This window comes from Camellia sinensis, chromosome 3, assembly GCF_055761805.1.
Source record: "Camellia sinensis isolate YWXY chromosome 3, ASM5576180v1, whole genome shotgun sequence".
Taxonomy (NCBI): Eukaryota; Viridiplantae; Streptophyta; class Magnoliopsida; order Ericales; family Theaceae; genus Camellia; species Camellia sinensis.
In genome coordinates, this window is record NC_138963.1 from 22187501 (window position 1) to 22209684 (window position 22184).

The following is a 22184-nucleotide window of genomic DNA, read 5'->3' on the forward strand; positions in this document are numbered from 1 at the left end:
CGAGTTCGGGATACAATAAACAATGAAGGGAAAACTGGGATCGCTTTAACCTCCCCCCTTAAAGAGTTTCGTCCCCGAAATTAGTTATAAGTTTCAAAAACATGATTTCTCAATTCCCAACAATATTATAATTCAATATTCAACAACTTGACCCATTACCGGTCGTCCCATCTTTATTCAAGAGGCAAATTACAACATATGTTACAACATGCATTATCAACATGCATCTCTTCAAAATTCAACAAGTCCCAATATACATGTCTAACAATTCCATAACATATTCAATGTTAATGATATATTTGCATTTATACAACACATTCAACATATATAATGTTAAATTAGACTTCCATTTTCAAGGCATATTCAATAATACTTCCATAAACCGAAACATATACAATGTTTTATAACTTAAGACATATTCAATGTTCTTAAAGTTTATCGATACAACAAAATTCCCAATAAATGGTTAAACATTAACAAACAAGTCCGGATATTTCTCATGGACATCCAACTCACGTTTCCAAGTGGCTTCCTCCACTCCATGATGTTTCCACAAAAATTTTACCAAGGGTATCGTCTTGCCTCGCAAGACTTGATCCCGCCTATCGAAGACTCGCACCGGTCTCTCCTCATACGAGGCATCCTCATCAACCTCTAAGTCGGTCCAATCCAATACATACGACGAGTCCGGCTCGTACTTCCGAAGCATACTAACATGAAACGCATCATGCACTCCGAATAACTGCGGCGGTAAAGCTAAACGGTATGCAACCTCCCCAATTCTCTCAAGGATCTCGAAAGGACCAATAAACCGAGGGGATAACTTCCCACTCTTCCCAAATCTCATCAAACCCCGCCTAGGTGATTTTTTCAGAAAGACGCGATCACCCGCCTCAAATGCCAAAGGCCTCCTCCTTCGGTCGGCATAACTTTTTTGGCGACTCTAGGCTATAACAAGCCTTCTACGGATAAGCTCAACTTTCTCCGTCGTTTCCCGCACCAACTCTGGGCCCAACAAAGGTGTATCACTCACCTCGGCCCAATACACTGGAGACCTACATGGTTGGCCATGCAAGGCCTCAAATGGTGCCATACCAATACTTGATTGGAAACTGTTATTGTAAGCAAACTCCACCAAGGGCAAGTGCCTCTCCGACGACCCACTAAAGTCAAGGACACAGCCTCGAAGCATATCCTCAAGGATCTGAATAGTATGCTCAGACTGCCTGTCAGTCTGAGGATGATAAGCCGTGCTAAAGGTCAATATAGTGCCCAAGGCACTCTGCAAACTCTGTCATAACCTAGCAGTAAAACGTGGATCTCTATCTGAGACAATCGACACTGGGACCCCGTGCAACCTCACTATGTCCCGAATATACAAGTCGGCAAGATGATCTACCGAATCTCTCATGCGCATAGGGATAAAGTGCGCCGACTTAGTCAACCGGTCCATGACCACCCAAATAGCATCACTACCCCGCTGAGCCCTCGGAAGACCTACAACGAAGTCCATCGTGACATGCTCCCATTTCCACTTGGCAATAGGCAAGGGTTGTAACAAACCCGCTGGCCTTTGATGTTCGACCTTCACTTGCTGACAAGTAAGGCACTTAGATACAAAAACTGCTACATCTTTTTTCATACACCGCCACCAAAACTAGCGACCCAAATCACGATACATCTTTGTGCATTCTGGATGCGCCGCAAGGCGTGAATGGTGAAACTCTCAGAGTACTTCCTCTCGGCAAGACTCCAGTACAAACAAGTAGTCTCGGTACCTCACACTCAGGTCAGGATACACAGTCAAACCCTTCTCAACCTTCCCATTGGAAATCTTCTCCTAGAGGGATTCTACCTCAAGGTCACTACTCTGTGCCTCTAACACCCGATTCACAAGTGTAGGCTGCGCAACTACATAAAACAAGGTCGCAAACTCAATGGATTCACCCAGAAACAAATCAAACTCGCTAAGTGCACCCAATATTTCCCACTTTCGGATGGCTATACAAGCTACATCACTAAAGGATTTCCTACTAAAGGGATTGGCCACAACATTGGCCTTTCCCGGATGGTAATGCAACTCGAAATCGTAATCCTCAATAAACTCCATCCACCTCCTCTGCCTCAAGTTCAAGTCTTTCTGTGTGAACAGATATTTCAGACTCTTATGATCCGAGAACACCTCAAACCTCTCACCATACAGGTAGTGCCTCTACATCTTCAAGGCAAAAATCACAGCTGCTAACTCTAGGTCATATGTAGGGTAATTCCTCTCGTGTATTTTCAACTGCTGCGAGCCATAGGCTACCACTTTCCCTTCTTCCATTAACACACAACCCAAACCCTCTCATGAGGCATCACAATAAACAGCATAACCCAAACCTTTCTCTGGAATAATCAACACTGGAGTGTAGTAAGTCTAACTTTAAGTTCTTGGAACGACTTTTCACAAGTCTCACTCCATACAAATTTGACCCCTTTTTGCGTCAATCTAGTCAACGGCGAAGCTAGCCTGGAGAAATCCTTCACAAACCGGCGGTAATACCCAGCTAATCCCAGAAAACTGCGGATCTCAAAACGCTCTTAGGCTGTGCCCAATCCTGCACTTCCTCTATCTTGGATGTATCAACAGACACCTCTTTCCCGGAGACTACATGGCCTAAGAACTTAACCTCTCTTAGCCAAAACTCACACTTCCCAAACTTAGCATACATCTTATGGGCTCTAAGCAACTCAAGCACCACCCTTAAGTGTTCTTCGTGCTCCTCCTCAGAAGGTGAATAAATCAGAATGTCGTCTACGAAGACGACCACAAAACGATCTAAGAACTCTCGGAATATCCGGCTCATCAAGTCCATAAACACTGCCGGTGCATTGATGAGCCCAAAAGGCATCACCAGAAACTCATAGTGGCCATACCGCGTACGGAATGCCGTCTTCGGAATATCTTCCTCCCTGACCCTCAACTGGTGGTAACCCGATCTCAAGTCTATCTTAGAGAAACAACGGGACCCTTTCAATTGGTCAAACAAATCATCTATACGAGGCATAGGATACTTGTTCTTGACCGTAGCCCAACTCAACTTTCGATAATCAATACAAAGTCTCAAAGCCCTATCTTTCTTTTTAGCAAAGAGGGCCGGTGCTCCCCACGGCGAAGCACTAGGGCAGATAAAGCCCTTATCTAGTAACTCCTGGAGCTGAATCTTCAACTCACTCAGCTCAGCTGGGGCAAAATGATATGGTGCCATAGAAATCGGTGCCGTGCCGGGCACTAAATCAATAGAGAACTCGATCTCTCGGTGGGTTGGCAAACTAACAAGATTCTCGGGAAAGACGTCCGAGTACTCACAAACCACTCTCGGCAATACAGTCTGGGTCTCATCACACTTACTACTTATACAGCTAGCGGGAAGATAACTAAGCTCACTCTGCTCTCGCGGATCATACACCAGTGGCAAAACTCTACCAACCCGATCCCCCAAGAAATGAAAACAATCCCCGCTCAAGGTACATACAGTAACCCTCTAGTGGTAGCAATCAATAACAGCCCGGTATGACGATAACCAGTCCATACCCAAAATTACATCAAAACCCGACATAGCCATAACTACAAAAGAAAATGGAAGCCGGCGGTTGGCGACCTCAATATCACAGCCCCGACACCTTTGTTTCAAAATCAACTCACCCCCAACAGGTGACACAACACAAATAGGAGAAGCTAACTATGCTAACTCCAACCCCAAAATAGATGCAAATGCAGCAGATATAAAGGAATGTGATGCACCCGTATCAATCAACACATTAGCAACCGAGTTGCAAAACAAAAAGGTGCCTCTCACAACAGATGGAGCCGGTATAAGATCCTGCGCGGCAACAGCATACACACACCCAGAAGGTCTCTGATCTACCTGTTCTTCTCTTGGAGCAAAAGACTGCTGCACAGACTGAGACAATGAGGCTCCTTGATTGGCCCTCGAGGCCTGAACAAACTGAGCTTGCTGATAACTCTGCCTCGACCCAGATACACTAGCTGTGCCGCTCAACTGCGGGCAAAACCTCTTCAGGTGCCCCGCCTGACCACACTGGTAACAAGAGAGCGACTGACCTCTGCCCTGACTCTGGCTCTGAGGTCGAGCCGAAGATGAAGCTACTCTCTGCCCTCCTCCCCTCTGCGGGCAAGCTGGAGACTTGTGGCCCAGTTGACCACATTTGTAACAAGTAAAGTCTCCCTGACTACCTCTCCCAGAGCCTGTATTCGGCACTGGAAATGTAGATCTCACAAAAGCACCCTAGGACTACTGAGGGTTAGAACCCCTCTGCCTCCTACCGTCCCCCTGGCCATCCTGACTCCTCTTGGAGCCCCTCAACCTCTCCTCCTCATGCATAATAATTTCAAGATGCACCGCAGCATCCACAAGGTGCCTATACTCCCGAGTCATGGACCCCACAACTCTCATCTTGAGCCCAGTCCTCAACTTCTTTTCAAATTTAAGACAACGGTGTTCCTTAGACGCCACTAGCTCAGGTGTAAACCTAGATAAGCTGGTAAATGCGGCCTCAAACTCGGCCACTGGTGTATTCAGCTGCTTGAGCTGACAGAACTGATCCCTCAACTTCTCCCTGACAGCGAGAGACAGAAACTTCACCTGAAAGGCACCAACGAAAGCCTTCCAAGTCCCTCCAATATGACCTCGCACAAACTTCCACCACTGACTTGCGTCTCCCTTTAGCTGGAAAGATGCTAAGGTCACCTTCAAAGCCCCGTCTTCGATGCCAAGCATCTCGAACATCTTCGTCATCTGTTCAAGCCACCCATCAGCCTTAAGTGGCTCTTTCAGATCCCCCAGAAACTCATCCGGATTAGACCGGAAAAACTCCCTTTTCAGAAAAGAAGGCCCTGCCTTAGCAACATGGGCCTGGACTTGATTCTCAGCTCTAAGAATGCCTATGGATTCCCTCAATGCTCCTGCCATCTCGTGGGCTAAGGCGCCCATGGCCTGCTGTCCTACTGGCTCAGCCATATTGGCCTGACCAACCCCCTCTTGCTGCGCCGGAATCTCATCCGGTATAGGCATCTCCTGCCTCCTAGGCCTACCTCGCCTATCACCACGTCCTCGTCCTGATATCCTAATAAAGGTAACAGGAACATTAGCACATTCACTAATGTACCTAAGCTATAACACTTGCGTCGTAATGCATTAGACAACAGTAATTCACTCCACGTAAACACATAATCACATAAGCACTTACGAATTTCATTTCCGGATAATGACAGTCCCATGGCGTTGCTAGAGTTTCGGTTAGAAACAGCATTGATCAAGTGCTTTTCCAACAAGACTCCCAGAAACCCAAGGATCTAATCAACATCCTAAAAACTAAATTCCATACCCATATAGTCAAGTAAACATGTTATCACATAAGCACATAACATCATACAAAAGTCTCTAACAAGCGAGACAAACCCAATGTGGTACTAACCACTTCCCACGTACCCAAAGTATTTAAACCCGATATGCTCTGATACCAAGTTGTAACGCCCTCAAAATAAACCCATAATCATACATTCAGGATACAAGAAAGAAACATTATATTCCCAACATCAGAGTATTCTTACAAGAAATATTACATGTTGACAACAAAAGTAAATGCCCTATAGGCTTACAACTTTCCAGGTTAACACTTGGGTTCAACAACAGTAGAGTTCTAACTTTTTACACAAAATAAGCCCTCGGCTTGATATACATGTAATAACAAAAGATAACCACAAAAAGATCCCTCAGTCTCTAAGCCTCCCAAGCTATGTCTGTGGAGGTGGCATGTCACATGTACCTGAAAATGATGTCCCATATAGGGTGAGCCACAGCCCAGTAGAGATATACTAAACCAAATATAAGTAGTAACTAAAACATTAGCATTTGATAAATGGCTAACACTTGTAAACCAACTTATAATACAATCCAGTTCCATGACAAATATGTACATGTTTCATTTCACTTTCCTTTACTTATCCAATTCAATTCATAAACATGGCTTAGAACTTGGCCAAACAATTAAATGAGACTACATTTCATATTAAAACCACTTCCAATTATCCACAATTCAAATGAGACTACAACTCATGTCAAAAACACTTCCAATACTTCAATTATCTACGTTATGCAAACGCAATTCGAATTTTGGGGACTTTCACCCTGGACAATCCGGCCAACTTATTTATCAATGGAGTCCATCCTCTATCTCCTCCCAAACACGTTTGAGAGTTCATCCCCTATCTCCTCTCAAACCATGGAATACATCCCTTATCTCCTCCCAAATAATATACATATACAATGGTCAATCAATACACATATTCGATGTATTATTCCAACCGTCATATTCAATGACACATTCTACATGATTAGTTTCAGTTTTCCCTAATCAACATACAGTGTCTACAACAATCAAGACTATCCTCCACCGACACCCCAAAGCAGTTATCTCTAAACAGATAGTAAATTCATCAACAGATAAATTACCAACTTTTTCATAGGTGAGTGATCAATCAATCCAACTACACCATTCAATCTCATAGTTTTCCAATTTCATGATTTTCAACTCAATTTCACATTTCCATAATCTTCCCAAATTAATTATACAAATTAGTTATTTGCTTTCAATTAGGGCTTTTCCAACTTTTCTCAAATATTGCACCTAAGGCCAAATTTCATCAATCATATACAATAGCTTTATTTTAGGGACCACTCATACACTTGGAACCCCAAAATTAGAAAACCCCTCTTTGATGATTTCAATTTCAAAACCCTAATTTCTCTCAAAACCCCAAACACCACCATGTATACAAAATACATAACATCTAGGTCAAAACTCATAAAAAAGAGTAGGTTATCCCTACCTCAAATGGAGAGACCAAATAGAGAAGATGATGAAACTCGAAATGCTCCAAACCCAAAGATTTTCAAATTGAAATGTACCCCACACCAAGCTCCTCACTTTTTACAAAGGGACTAGAGTGGAAGATCATGAGAGGTAGATGATTTCTAAGAGAGAAGTAGTATTCTAGAGAGAGAAGCTCTCAAATGAGGGTTTTGGAAAGTTAGAGAGAGAGAGAGAGAGTCGAAAAAGTGATTTTAAAATGACACAGCCGCGATCTGATATATGTATAGTCCGTTAGAGCGGAGAATAGGATGCTCGAGCATAAGACACAAAAACTTAACCCGTTTGAGTGCAAAAACACCCGCTCGAGCGCCAAGGCACAACAGCAAAGCACTACCCGCTCGAGCGTAAATAAACCCGCTCCAGCATAGAATACACTCCTCCAGTACTTCTACAGACTTCGAACACCCGCTTGAGCGCAGAGATACCCACTCGAGCTCAGACCCGCTCGAGCGTGAAAAACGTCTTTGCAGTATATTTGCAGGCGCACAAAATGCTGAAAGGATGCAAACTCGGCTCGAGCGCAACAAGACCCGCTCGAGCAGATCACCAAAAATCTGGGCAACAAGATTAGAGACAAAAGCTCAACCAACCTGTTCAAAACACGCCCAAGACATTTCTAAACTCAAACTCAAGGAGTTAAAGGACGGAAGTGCAACATATACAACAACTGACATCCACGGAACCGAGTTCGGGATACAATACACAATGAAGGAAAAATCGGGATCGCTATAAAATGAATACAATTTTTCAAAACAAAAATGACTAATTGGTTCATAAGAAAACTCTTAGAACTAAATGGGTCAACATTCCCCTGTATGAGATTTGTGAGTAACTTTTCCTTTATTTTTAAAATCTCAAAAGAAATAGTTTAATTTATCAATATAAAAAAAGTAATTAATTAGATCCCAAACCATGATAAAAGCCAATCACTTCCACCTTACAAAATGCCTCTTCACTAACACAAAAATTCCTCCATTGATGATGTTCACTGCAATTTTTTGGTATTATACTAATGAACTAAACTATTCTCTTTCAAAACTCAACACTGTATCACAAGTCCATTAGGGTTCAACATGACCTTTTCATGGGGTCCACTTCAGCTAACTTTTAAGATTTGAAGCCAATTATTCATGTTAAAATTAATCTAGAGAACATGGCTAATGCTGGGTAATTCTAGTGACGCTATGCGGAAATCTTTTGATCAAATTTTAAGCTTGTTTGTGGCATATGGTTGAATTTCATTGGTGTTAGGTGGTGAGTCCCTTCCTTTAAGTTGGGTTAAATCAAGCTGGCAACTAGTTGCCCCGGGACTTGAGTCTACTGATTCAGTGATGACACCTCAAAGTATCCTTTTTTTTTTCTTTTTTACGTTTAAAAATAAATAAAAAAAACATAGCTAATCATATAATTAAATTTTATTTGTAAGTATCCAGGATGGGTACGACATGTTTGTCAAATTATCTTTGCTTTATAGTCTCAAAATAATTCAAAATGAGAATTTTTATTTTTATTTTTTTATTTTTTTGCAAAGTATATATTATTTAAAATTTAATTTTTTTATTATTGAGATAAAAAATTATTTATTAAATATTTAAATTTAATTTTTTTATATTTGGGGAGCAAATTGATTTTTAAGGTATAGTTTGGGAGGTAAAATGAAATTCTAAATGAACTTTGATGTCACATCAGCACATTCCGTCCAATTGTAGACGAAATGTGACGGCAGGGGTTAAATTGATCAATTTGTTGAAAGTTCAAGTACTAAATTGAAATAAATCGAAGTATGGGGATCAAATTGAAAAACACGTGATAGTTTGAGAGGCAAAATGATATTTTTTCTATAACGTATCTTGTAGTTTGCCTATTATGGATCTATCTTAATAATTTGAATTATTTATCTTACAAGGCTTGTTGAGTAGATAATTTATATGAAAAAATTAAGTTAATCGAATATTGTCTGCCACATGATTGGAACAAAAAAAAAAAAAAAAAAAATGAAAAAAATGTATGGCATGCATCATTTCAAGAATTGACATTTTATTTATTTATTTATTTAAATATGTGATTCGATTGTATGGATATTGATATCCGATTAACTTAATTTTTGCTGTAGATGATCTACTCGAAGGGTCTTACAAGATGAACGATTCGAATTATCGAAATAAGCTCACAATAGAAAAATTTCACCGTGCAGGCTGTACCATTTTAAAATAATTTTTGTTGTTTACTGTAGGATAAATTACAAATACATCTCTTGATATTTGCTTAAAATATGAATTGCCCCCTATGGTTTGAAAATTACAAATGCCTCCCTGTCAGAATTTTTTTATTTAACAAAATTAATTGAAAAAGTGAAATTTCTAATTGTTAACCTGTATAATAATAAGATTATCTGAATTATTAATTGAAATAAAATTTTGACATTATTAAAAACTGTTAATTAACTTGGTGATTTATTAATAAAAGGACTTATTTGTTATGAAATTTGTAACGCCCTCAATTTAAGACATAGATCATTCATTCACAAGTTTCATGAACATAAGGAAAAGAATACATTTTCATTCATCAGAGTCTTCTTTACAAAAATATTACATGTTACCAACAAAGTAAATACCCTACGGGCTTACAGCTTTCCAAGTTATCACTTGGTTACAACAAAAGAAGAGTTCTAACTCTATACATGAAAAGCCCTCGGCTTGGATTTACATTTAACACAAATTATAAATAGCAAAACGGAGTCTTTAACTCTTAAACCTCCCAAGCTAAGACCTTGGAGGCGACATATCACTTGTACCTGAAAAATGATGTCCCAAGTAGGGTGAGCCAATGCCCAGTAGAGATATGCTAAATAACATATGAGAATTAACTTAAACATTAGCATTCGATAAAAGTTTAAGACTTATGAACCATCTTAAACCCTTTCCATAATCAATCAAGATTGACATCCATATTCCAATCCACTTCCAATTATTTACCCAAGTCAATTCATTGACATAGTTTAATATCATTTAAACAATTCAAAATGGGACTACAACTCATTTATCAATACTCAATCATAAACATCATTCATACACTTCCATATCTTGCCATTTTACGGAACTACGTTCGGGGGAACCGACACCCAAATATACATAAGATTTTGGCACTTTCACCCTGGACACTCCAGTCAACTTGATTATTCGTGGAGTCCATCCCCTATCTCCCCTCAAACAAAGATACATATACAATGTATTTAACACGTTGTCATATACAATGACCAATTCAATCACATATACAATGTTTACTTCCAACCGTCATACTCAATGACATATTCAAATTGATTAGTTTCAATTTACCTAATCAACATGCAATTTCTACAACAATCATGGCTATCCTCCACCGATATCCTAAAACAGATATATCTAAACAGATAAATAAATTTCTCAACGGAAAATTTATCACATTTTCCATAGGTGAGTGATTCATCAATCTAACTACACCATTTAACCACAATTTCCTCCAATTTCATGATTCTCAAACCAATTTCATATTTCCATAATGATTTCGTCATTTGCACAAACAATATATATATTTCAAATTAAGGCATTTTTCCCTTTTCTCAAATATTGCCCCTAAGATCAAATTTCACTCATTATACACAAACAACCCCATTTTCAAGACCCCACATACATATAGAATCTAAAATAGAAAACCCCTCTTTCACAATTTCAAACTCAAACCCTAACCTCACCCAAAATTCCAAAATCGCACCATTTATACAAAATGACCAACATCTATGTTAAAACCCATATAGAAGAGTAGAATATCCCTACCTCAAGAAGAGAAGATGAGCCAAGCAAGAGATAAGCTCCAAAGATGATGAAACCAACTTCCACTCAGATGAAAATAGAGATCTTGAAGAGCTCTAACTTTTTATCAAAGGAAAAAGGGTGAGGAGATCACTAGATCTAGGTCAAAATGTAGAGAGAGAGAGAGAGTATTTTAGAGAGAGAAACTCTCAACTTAGGGTTTTGGAAGGTTTTAGAGAGAGAAAGGACAGAAAAATTGATTTAAAATGTCACTTTCGCGATCTGATATACGTATAGTCCGCTCGAGCGGAGAGTTTGACGCTCGAGCATTAGATACATAAATTTGACCTGCTCGAGCGCGATATAGGTCGCTCGAGCACTAAGACAAAATAGCAAGGCATTACCCGCTCGAGTGCAAAGAGACCCACTCGAGTGTAGAATACACTCGTCTAATATTTTACAGACTTTAGACAGTCGCTCGAGCGCCAGAGGGCCGATCGAGCTCAGACCCGCTTGAGCGTAAGAATCTCCGCTCGAGCGTGAAAAACACTTTCGTAGTAGTTTTTGCAGATGTAGAAAGTATTGAAGGATTGCAACCGCCGCTCAAGCGCAAAAGGACTTGCCTGAGCGAAAGACCAAAATTCTGGGCAACAAGGTTCTAGACCAACTAGCAACCCACCTATTCTGAACACGCTCAAGACATTCCAAAACTCAAATTCAAAGAGTAAGAAGAGGGAAAGACATAAATAACAACATTAAACCACAAGACCCGAGTTCAGAATACCATAAGAGCCGGGTTAAAATTCGGGATCGCTATAAAATTAGAAACCTTAGGGGACATAATGTAATTTGTAGAACTATAGGGAGTAATTTGTAATTTATGTAAATCTCAAGGGGTATGTTTGTAATTTACCCTTTACTTTATTTATTAACTAGTGTTAAGCCCGTGATCTGCACGGCTAATGTATATATATTTTTGACATGTTCATTTTGTCTTAATAAAATACAATAAAAATCACTGTATAGTGCATAAAAAACAAAAGAGATTAAAAATTATGTGAAACATTGATAATGTAATGATAAATTATAAATCACTTAAACAAATTAAATTATTTCAAAATTAAATTCAAATCGATCCAAATAATAATGTAGTTAAATATACACAATTTTTTTATCCATTTAAACCAAAAATAATTATAAAAATTGTTTGATGGTGAAATATCATTATATTCATTTCATACGTTCAAAGTTTTTTGCAATAGTTGCCGAATGTAACAGGCCACTAAATAACAGGGGGAAAAAAATTAAAAATAAGTTAAATTATGAGTAAGAAATTAACAAAACAGAAATAAATTATATTACTAGTCCCTACATTTTATCTCTTATATCATTTTGCTCTCTACACTTTTAATTTGATCAATTTTGACTCTTAATTTTAAATTTTGTGTAACACCCTCAAAATAAACCCAAATATACAGACATTCATGACATAAAAAAAGATATCATATTTCATAAAATCAGAGTATTCTTACAAAATGTATTACATGTTGACAACAAAAGTAAATGCCCTACGGGCTTACAACTTTCCAAGTCAACACTTGGTTACAAAAAGAGAGTACTAACTCTATACAAAATAAGCCCTTGACTTGATATACATGTAATACAACAAAACAACAAAAGGAGTCCCACAGCCTCGAGCCTTCCAAGCTACGTCCTTGGAGGTGGCATAATACCTGTACCTGAAAATAATGTCCCATATAGGGTGAGCCAACACCCAGTAGAGATATGCTAAACATAATATGAACCATAACTAAAATGTTAGCATTTGATAAATGTTTAATTCGCATAAACCAATTCATAACCCATTTCAATTACATGACAAATGTGTCCATGTTTCTTTTCATTTTCCATTTCTTATCCAAGTCTCAATTTCATAACCATGGCTCAGAACCTGGCCAAACTATTTAAGTGAGATTATATCTCATATCAACAATACTTCCAAACATCACAATACATACACATATTCGCTGTATCAACATTACACAAGACACTTTCATACTTCACAAATGATACACAGATTTGCTGTATCAACATTACATAAAACACTTCCATACTTCACAAATGATATACAGATTTGCTGTATCAACACTTCAATAGATACACATATTTGCTATATCAATGGAGTTCATCCCCTATCTCCTCCCAAATAATATCCGGTTTAGGAGTACATCTCCTATCTTCCCTTAAACCGTGGAGTACATCCCATATCTCCTTCCATACAACACAATGTATATAAACACATATTATATACATAATCATTCAATACATATATTTGATGTATTATTCCAACTGTCATATTCGATGACATATTCATTTGATTAGTTTTAATTTGCCTAATCATCATGCATTGTCTATAACAATCAAGACTATCCTCCATCGATGGCCCAAAACAGTTATTTCTAAATAGATAATAAATGCTTCAACAGATATAAATAATCTCAACATTTTCAAAGTGAGTGATTAATAAATCCAACTCCACCATTCTATCTCATATTGAGCCGATTTCATTATTTCCAACTCAATTTCATATTTCCATAATAATAGTCATTAATTACACTAATGACCCAAATATACCCAAATATGGCATTTTCCCCCTTTTTCTCAATATTGACCCAAAGGCTCAAATATTATTAACAATATCAATAATCTTTTTCTAAGACCCAAAATATATGTATATGAGTCAAAAGAATAAAACCCCTCTTTTCAATATAATACATCACAAACCTTAAATTCCTAATTCAAACTGTCTATACAAATAACTCAACATCTATGTTAAAGTACATAAGAATGAGTAGTTATCCCTACCTCAAAAAATGGAACCCAAAGGAGATGATGAAGAAATCCCGAAATGCTCCAAAACCCAAGATGCTCGGATTAATAGGAAGCCCACACCAAGCTCTACACTTTTTGTAAAGGCTCGAGGATAGGAGATCACTCTAACTAGATCAAACCCTAGAGAGAAGTTGAGCTTTTAGAGAGAGGAGCTCTCAAAATCGGTTTTTAGAAAGTAAGAGAGAGAAAGGAAATGTAAAAAGTGATTCAAAATCACCCAGCTATTAACTGATATACGACTATCCCGCTCGAGCAGAGAATAGAACACTCGAGCGTCAAGTAAAAAAACTAAACCCGCTTGAGCGCAAGGATGCCCGCTCGAGCGTTAAGACACAACTGCAAAACACACCCGCTTGAGCGCAAAGGGAAACCTGCTCGAGCGTAGATTACACTCATCCGGAACTTTTACAGACATTGAACACCGGCTCGAGCGCCAAGGTATCCGCTTGAGCGCGACCCGCTCGAGCGTAAGGAGATCCGCTCGAGCATGAAAAACACACCTGCAGAAGTTTTGCAGGGGCACAAAATGCTGAGAGTGTGAAAACTCCGCTCGAGCGCAAAGGGACCCGCTTGAGCGGACCACCAGAAATCTGGGCAACAAGGAATGGGATTAAAGCTCAACCAACCTGTTCGAAACACGCCCAACACATCCTAAACTCAAATATATGGAATTAAAGGATGACAACAACACATATACAACAACCAACTCCACTGAACCTAAGTACGGATACAACAATCAAAGATGGAAGAACCGGGATCGCTATATTTTGTGACTCTTAATCAATTACTCCTTTTACTATTTCCAAATTTATATAGACATAAAGTTACAAAAATTTCACGTTTCTTCCATTTTATAATTTTTTTCCAATCTAAAAAAATGTACTCCATTGATTGGTCTTCCCTTAAAAAAATACTTAAACTAAGAAAAAAATATACACATACATACTTTGATTTTCAAATAGCCACATGATCGGCAAAAATTCTAAGTAAATTCTCTTATATTGATAGTAAAAACACTTTTTGATTCCTCTTATATTGTAGTAAAAATTTCTTAGGATTCTCTTACGTTATTATTATAAGGATGTCAAATCCAAGATTATCATCACTTTTGTTTTATCTTTAGGAGGGAGCTTGGTGCTCTTGTTGTACTAGAGCTAGATTTAACCGGCTATAAAAATAATTTTTTTTTGTATTTTGCATTTTTTCATTTATACAAAAATAAATATAAAAAAGTTTGTTAAAATTAAAAAAAAAAGATATACACAAAGAAATTGACTAAAATAACCCAACAACAACTCATATTAAATAGAGAATACGAATATCCATGCGTCATTTAAAATATGTGGATCATATTGATAGTTTAATTTGCACAATTCATTTGTTTTTCAAGCTAAAATCTCTGAATAATTCTTTTTGTATTTCTATTTTTTCCCCATGTACTTAAAGAATTAAGTTGTGATTGTGTTTTAAAGAAGAAAAAAAAAAAACAAAAACAAAAACAAAAACAAAAACAAAAACTGAAACAAAAAATAAGGATCTAATATGCAGCTCTCTTCCCATTGTTATATTTCCTAAACTTTTTAAATATAATTATAGAAGTCTTTGAAGTTTGGTATGTATATCCTAAACTTTTTAAATATAATTATAGAAGTCTTTGAAGTTTGGTATGTATAATCATATAGATTATGATTCCCATTAGAATAAGGTAATTCTAGGAATAATAATCACAAAATTTAAGGAAGCAATACTAATAAATTTTGGTAATGATTTAGAGGATTTAAAAATTGAGAATGACATGTGTATTTTAAGTGTTATAAAATTCAAAAAAATTGAGAAAATTAGAGTGAGACTTTCAACTTCAAAGAGGCTACAACACTTTTACTTATATTATATAATAATAATAATAATATGATTTTATCATCTACCAATACTCTATTAATTTAATTGTTTACACAAATGATCTGTTCGATAAATTTTACAAAATAAATGATTTACATATAGAGATAACATGAATTGCGTTGTGATAGAATTAGCATATCACCCGTGCTATGCACAGGATAAAATAATATTTAATTTAATAAAAAAACGATTTTTTATATTTTGTCTCTCGTAAATAAAATTTTGTATATAAGTTTAAGAGTTTTGTTTCAAATATTCCTTTACTATAACATATAGTATAGATAAATTAAAATTGTTATATTAACAATTAATAATTAAAATTATGCTTTGTTATAAAAAAAAAATGACATAGTTCTAATATTTCACTATTTTAGAATACAAATATATGAATTTTAAAAATTTGTCATATTGGTTTTTGAAAGGGAAATAATTAAATAAATTTTAAAAACTTAATGAGTAAGAAATAATCATCGTAAAAAATAAAATTTCCAAATGCTCTACCATATAATAATAAAATTGGTTGAATTATTTATTGAAATATAATGTTGACATCAATAATAGCTGTGATTAGATGATTTATTGGTAAAATGACCATTTGTTATGAAATAAAATATAGTGATCCCGGGTTTACCCTTGTTGTACAGTGATCCGGACATGTGTCCGTGGATGTTGGTAGTTGTTTATTTTCTAGTTTGCATCCTCTTTACTTTGTATATTGAGTTATAAGATGCGTTGGGCAGGTTTGTTACAGGTTGGTTGCGTTTGGGAGCCTAGTGTTGCTGCCCAGATTTTTGGTCCTTCGCTCGAGCGAGGAGTTTGTCGCTCGAGCAAGAGTTGTGTTGCACCGGTTCTGGACCTGAGAGCTGTCTTTCCTGGCTCGAGCGAGCTTTTCGTGGCTCGAGCGGTCTGGGTTTTTCTTCGCTCGATCGAGAACTTCTTGGCTCGAGCGAGAGTTTTCTGTGTCTGGTCGCTCGAGCGACCAATCCTTCGCTCGAGCGAGCGTGTTTTATATCAGCGCACAGCAGCGTCTAAAACATCACTTTTTCACTCCTTTTCTTTGAGCAAACCCTTAATCCGACACTCTCTCTCTCTAAACTTGCACTCTCTCTAAGGTTTGATCTCCCTAGGGTGTGAATCTAGCCTAGGGCCTTTGTTAAAAAGGTAGAGGGTGTTGAAAGCTTCGATTTAATCTGAAAAAGTTTGGATTTGGAGCAAGTTTATCTTGGAGTCTTCATCTCCTTTTGGGCTAAAACTTCAAGGTAGGGATAACCTACTCCTCTCTATGGGTTTTGTCTTTAAATTTTGGTATTTGAGATGTTGGGCTTGGTTTGGTAATTTTGTGAAAGTTTGGGGCTTTTGTGTAATTTTACAAAAGTTGGGGTTTTATTCATAATAAACCTAGATGCATGTTTGGCATAGAAAAATGGAATGATTGTTGAATCATTGATGAAAATGGAACCTAAGGGTTGAAATAGTAATTATGGAAAATGGCCTAATTACATTGTTTAATTAATTGGGATAATTAATTGGTGAGAAATGAGGAAATGAAATGTTGATTGAATATCCATTTGTGCATTTATTTTCTGTTTTAGAAATAACTGCTTTGGGCTATCGGTGGAGGATAGTCGAGATTGTTGTAGACAATGCATGATGATTAGGTAAACGGAAACTAATCAATGGAGTGTGTCATGGAACTTGACGGTTGATAGAATACATTAATTGTGTGTATTGTGTGATTGTATATAGAACCAATGTGTTTATATACGTTATGTGTAGAGGAGAAGATAGGGGATGTACTCCGCGGTTTAGGGGAAGATAGGGGATGTACCTCTAAACCGGATAGGTATTGGGAGGAGATAGGGGATGAACTCCGTAGACAGAGCTTATATGCTTGTCTAGAGAAGTGAAGATAGAGCTCATATGCTTATCTTTGTGAAGTGTGGATACAGCTTGTATGCTTATCTGTGGATATTGTTGATATACATATCTGTTGTAGAATGTGGATACAGCTTGTATGCTTATCTGTGGATATTGTTGATATACATATCTGTTGAGAATGTGGATATAGCTTTTATGCTTATCTGAATGTGAGATATAGTTTTTATACATATCTGTGGAAATGATGATAGAGCTAGCATGCTTATCTGTTGAAAAAGGGAAAATGAAAAGTAATTGGGACTTGTAAGTCGTTGACATAAATATGTAATTTATGTGATTGTATCAGTGTTGACCAACTATCAATTGCTAATGTTTTAGTCATTGTCCATGGTTGGTTTAGTGTATTTCTACTGGGCTGTGGCTCACCCTTTATGGGAATATCATTTTCAGGTGCAGGAAGCATGCCACCTCCAAGGACATAGCTTGGGAGGCTAGAGGCGAACATAGTGTAGTTGTTTTACTTTTGATGTATTACATGTAACTTCAAGCCAAGGGCTTAATGTGTAAACGAGTTAGTACTCTTTTGTTGAAACCAAGTGTTAACTTGGAAAGCTGTAAGCCCGTAGGGCATTTTGTTTTGATGTTAACATGTAATACTTATGTAATGAAACTCAATGAAATAAAGGAATGTGGTTAGTTTATATGTAAATGCTTGTCTTATCTGATGGGTTTAATGTTATTTTTTTGAGGGCGTTACATAAAAAACTTCAAGGGACATGATATAATTTTAAAATCATATAAAATAATTCATATTTTAAATAAATCTTGGATGTGTGTTTATAATTTATTCATTTATTTGACTACCTTAAAAAAATGACTCAACATGTTTTATCTATAACTTTTTTTTTTATTTTTTTTATTATTTTGTGTACATATAATTAACACATAAGCCATGTCACGGTATTAGAAAGGATTTGACTTTTTTTTAAAGTTGTTATTTAATTTGAGAGAGCGTTTCGATTTAGTAGGTCTATTTTAGAATCAATTCCGGTGATTTGAACCATTCCCTTTTTAAAACTCTTTAATTAAAATATTTATATAAAAAATTAAGATAATTGAATATCAGTAACTATATATTTAAAGCATATTTGTTTCAAAAAAAAAAAACAACAAATATAATTTTAAAAATAATTATCTATTTTTTATAATATAAATTTAATTAAATATATAACAATTAATATCTAATCATCTTAAATTTTTTGGTCGCCAATTCCACAATATTTGGTGACTAAAATTTTTTTAGTCACCAAATTTGGTCGTCAAAAGTGTAATTTCCCGTAGTGTGAATGCTCATAAAAATTATAAGCTATTAAGGTTGTGTCTAAACGTTAAATTTGATAATAAATTAATAAAAATTAAAAAATATATATATAGAATATAAGGAAAAGTTAATAAAATAATTTGAAACACGTGAAAACACAAGATATTCATATATTAAGGTGTTGGTTACCTATTTGATTAGAAAGAAAATGATGAAAAAGTAAAGGGTTGGCATTAAAATTTTATAAGAACATTATTGAAAATTTTAGCTTTATCATTTGAAAAGCTTGAAAGTTGTAAGAAAATTCTTATATTTTACTTAATGATCTTTTTCAATTTAAACAAGTGAATGGAATCATGAGCAAATCTCAAAGGAATGATAAATTTTTTCCACTTTCAAGTTGTCACAACCCCATTCCGACCGTAGTAGAATGGTGCCGTGATGGCTAGTAATCCGAGATTACCAAAGGCTAACTTACAAAAATTCACACAACCAGAGTACAAATATATCGGGCCTACATGTGCGGAAGCAAATTTAAATCTATGTAGTCCATAAGAGTTGTGCATAGATCAAATGAAATGACATACATCTTAAATTGGTTTTACAACTTGGATACAAATAAAATAAAGTACATGCTATATCTTGATCAAAAGGCTTCTCAAGCCGACATATACAAAAGAAATGAGTTACAAGCTAAGAAGCAAAATCTTCAAGATGATATAAAATATAAATCAAAATATCTTGCACATAACATCTTAGGCGTCATCGCCTTCTTACTCGCCACCTACATATATATAAAGGGGAGGGTGAGCTTGGATACTCAGTGAATGATATTAGTAATAAAGATTTAAATGAATGATATCCAAGATCTTCATCAAAACAATACATAATCATAGCTTGTAACAAAATATGGGATGAATCAAGTTCATCAATCAAATCTTTCAAATCTTCTTGGGATGTTTAATAACATCTACATAATACATGGGGTGATGACATTCCGGACAAAACAAGGGAATAATCGACCCGAAATCGATTAGACAAATCCACCCACACAAGGCCGTCGGTGGGGCCATCTGTACAAGACCGTCGATGGCAGAGATCTCTCAAACATGGTGCTACATAGGCTTAAAGTCCCCTAGCATGGAAGGACTTTCCAAGAATACCATCAAAACAAAATAATACTTGATACAAAAATTAGGGACAATCATTCATGCTTGATCAAATACTTTTCCAAAACGAAGCAAAGCTTTATCAAAACTTTATAACATAGCTTTATTAAAAATACCACTCACATAGCTCTTCGGGTGTAGGCATTAAGGCAAGGATCCAAGACCTACAAATACATAATAAAGTCTACTGAATGCATTTCAAGAAGACAAGAAGGAATGCTCAAAGACGGTTGTGCAATGCATCCTTAAAACAAGCTTTACATGAATGACAATGACGCCGGCATTTCTTTCCAAAACCAAGTCAAGGCAAAGTAAAACATATGCTGGGAGTTAAAACACTGTTTTTGATCTAGGGAAAACATGATGGGTACCAACCAGGTCTTGGAATGGATGCACAGAGATGATCTAGGCAAAAATGACCTAGCTGGGTGAACCCGGGAGATCTTGGCCGAGGTCTCACACATCTTGGCCGAGGTGTGGTTACCTAGGCTTCGGTGTGCAGCTGCCTGCCGAGGTGTTACAAGGTGTCGGCAAGGGTGCACCAAGGTCGGCCTAGGTGTGCAGTGGTTAGCCTAGATGTGCATGCAAGATAGGCTAAGGTGCAAGTGATCATGCAAAGTAGGCCAAGGTGAGATACGATGCTTGGCCTAGGTGTGAGATCTAGGCAAGAGTGGTTTCAATGATCATACCTAGGGAAATGAAGTCTGGAAATCTGGGTTTCCCACTTGATGAACATGAAGAGCATGAAGGACAAGAACATGAAGAACATAAATGCTAAAATCATATCTTCTTTATTCAAAATCTAAGATTTCATGAGATGAGTTCGAAAACAAGGACTTGGGTACCCATACTTGAAGATCTTATGAAAACAAACACAAAAACATGGATCTTGATACAAACTTTCGGATCAAAACATGGTTTTTCTTGAAGAATACAAGAATATCATTTTCTCTTTCTAAAACAGCATTTCAATCAATGCATGGCTTATGAATCATGCTAGATCATGCAATGTGATCAGATAAATATAAACAACAACAAGAGTAGATAAAGAATCTAACCTCAAAACACGGATCTAACGGTTCAAGGTGTGAAAATCAAGCTTGGAAATCTAGTTCTCTCTCTAAGAACTTCTTCTTCCTTCTTCCTTCTTCCTAGAGCTTCTCTCTCTATAAAGGCAAAGATATGAAAAAATGATGTGGGTTTCTCTACTGCCAGCAGACTTAACCCTCTGCTGGGACAAGTGGCAACGTCGGATTGGATCTCCTCAAAAAGTGACTGAATGACAAGACAAGACTATGACAAAGTGTGTATAACAAGTAAGGTGACATAGGCACTCTGGCAGGTAATGACCTTGGATCAAGACAAGGCTTCGGCAAGAAGGTCTCAATGATCTCGGCTAGGAAGGATAACACTTCGCCTAGCTGTACCACACGTCGGCCTAGATGTGCGACACCTTGGTCTAGGTCATACCAGTCCAGGAACAAGATCACTAGGTGCAAGGATCAAGGATGTTGGTTGCCTAGATGATAACATCTCGGCCTAGATGATACACATCTCGGCCTAGATGATGACATCTCGGCCAATATGCCAGGGTGAGGGTGGAGGTCAACCAAAGTGGTTTCAGGGTGGTCCTAGGTATAAGAGGTCCAAATGTGTGACCAAGGCTTGAGATGACTTAGGCTTAACATGACCTAGGCTTGGCATGACCTAAGCTTAACATGACCTAGGCTTAACATGACCTAGGCTTAACATGACCTAGGCTTAGCATGACCAAGGCTTGGCATGACCTAGGCTTAACATGACCTAGGCTTGGCATGACCTAGGCTTGAGACAGCAAGGAAGGAACAAGGCAGGCATACAACACTTAGGCAAATCACATAAGCACAAAAGAAGACAGGGACCTTTACTTAGGCAAAACAAGTCAAAGTCTACAAATGCAAGCTTAACAAGACAAAATCATGCAAATGCACATGAACATGACTAAGACATGAATGTGGGTAATTACAGTCTACCCTCCTTAAAGAAGTTTGGTCTCCAAACTTAAGTTACCTTGCCCCAAAAACAACTTCGGACGCCAGATTCTTATCTCTTCTTACCATCTTTAGCCTTTACCTTGGGACAATCCTTAATATGATGCCCCATCTCACCGCACTCAAAGCATGCCCCAAATGCTCGATGACAGACTCCAAAATGTTGCATCCCGCAACTTGTACATGTCGGCCTGGTGCCACTTTCCTGATTTGAGTTGCTTGAATTACCCACCTTTACCTTCTTATTGACTTCGGACGGTGCTTGGCG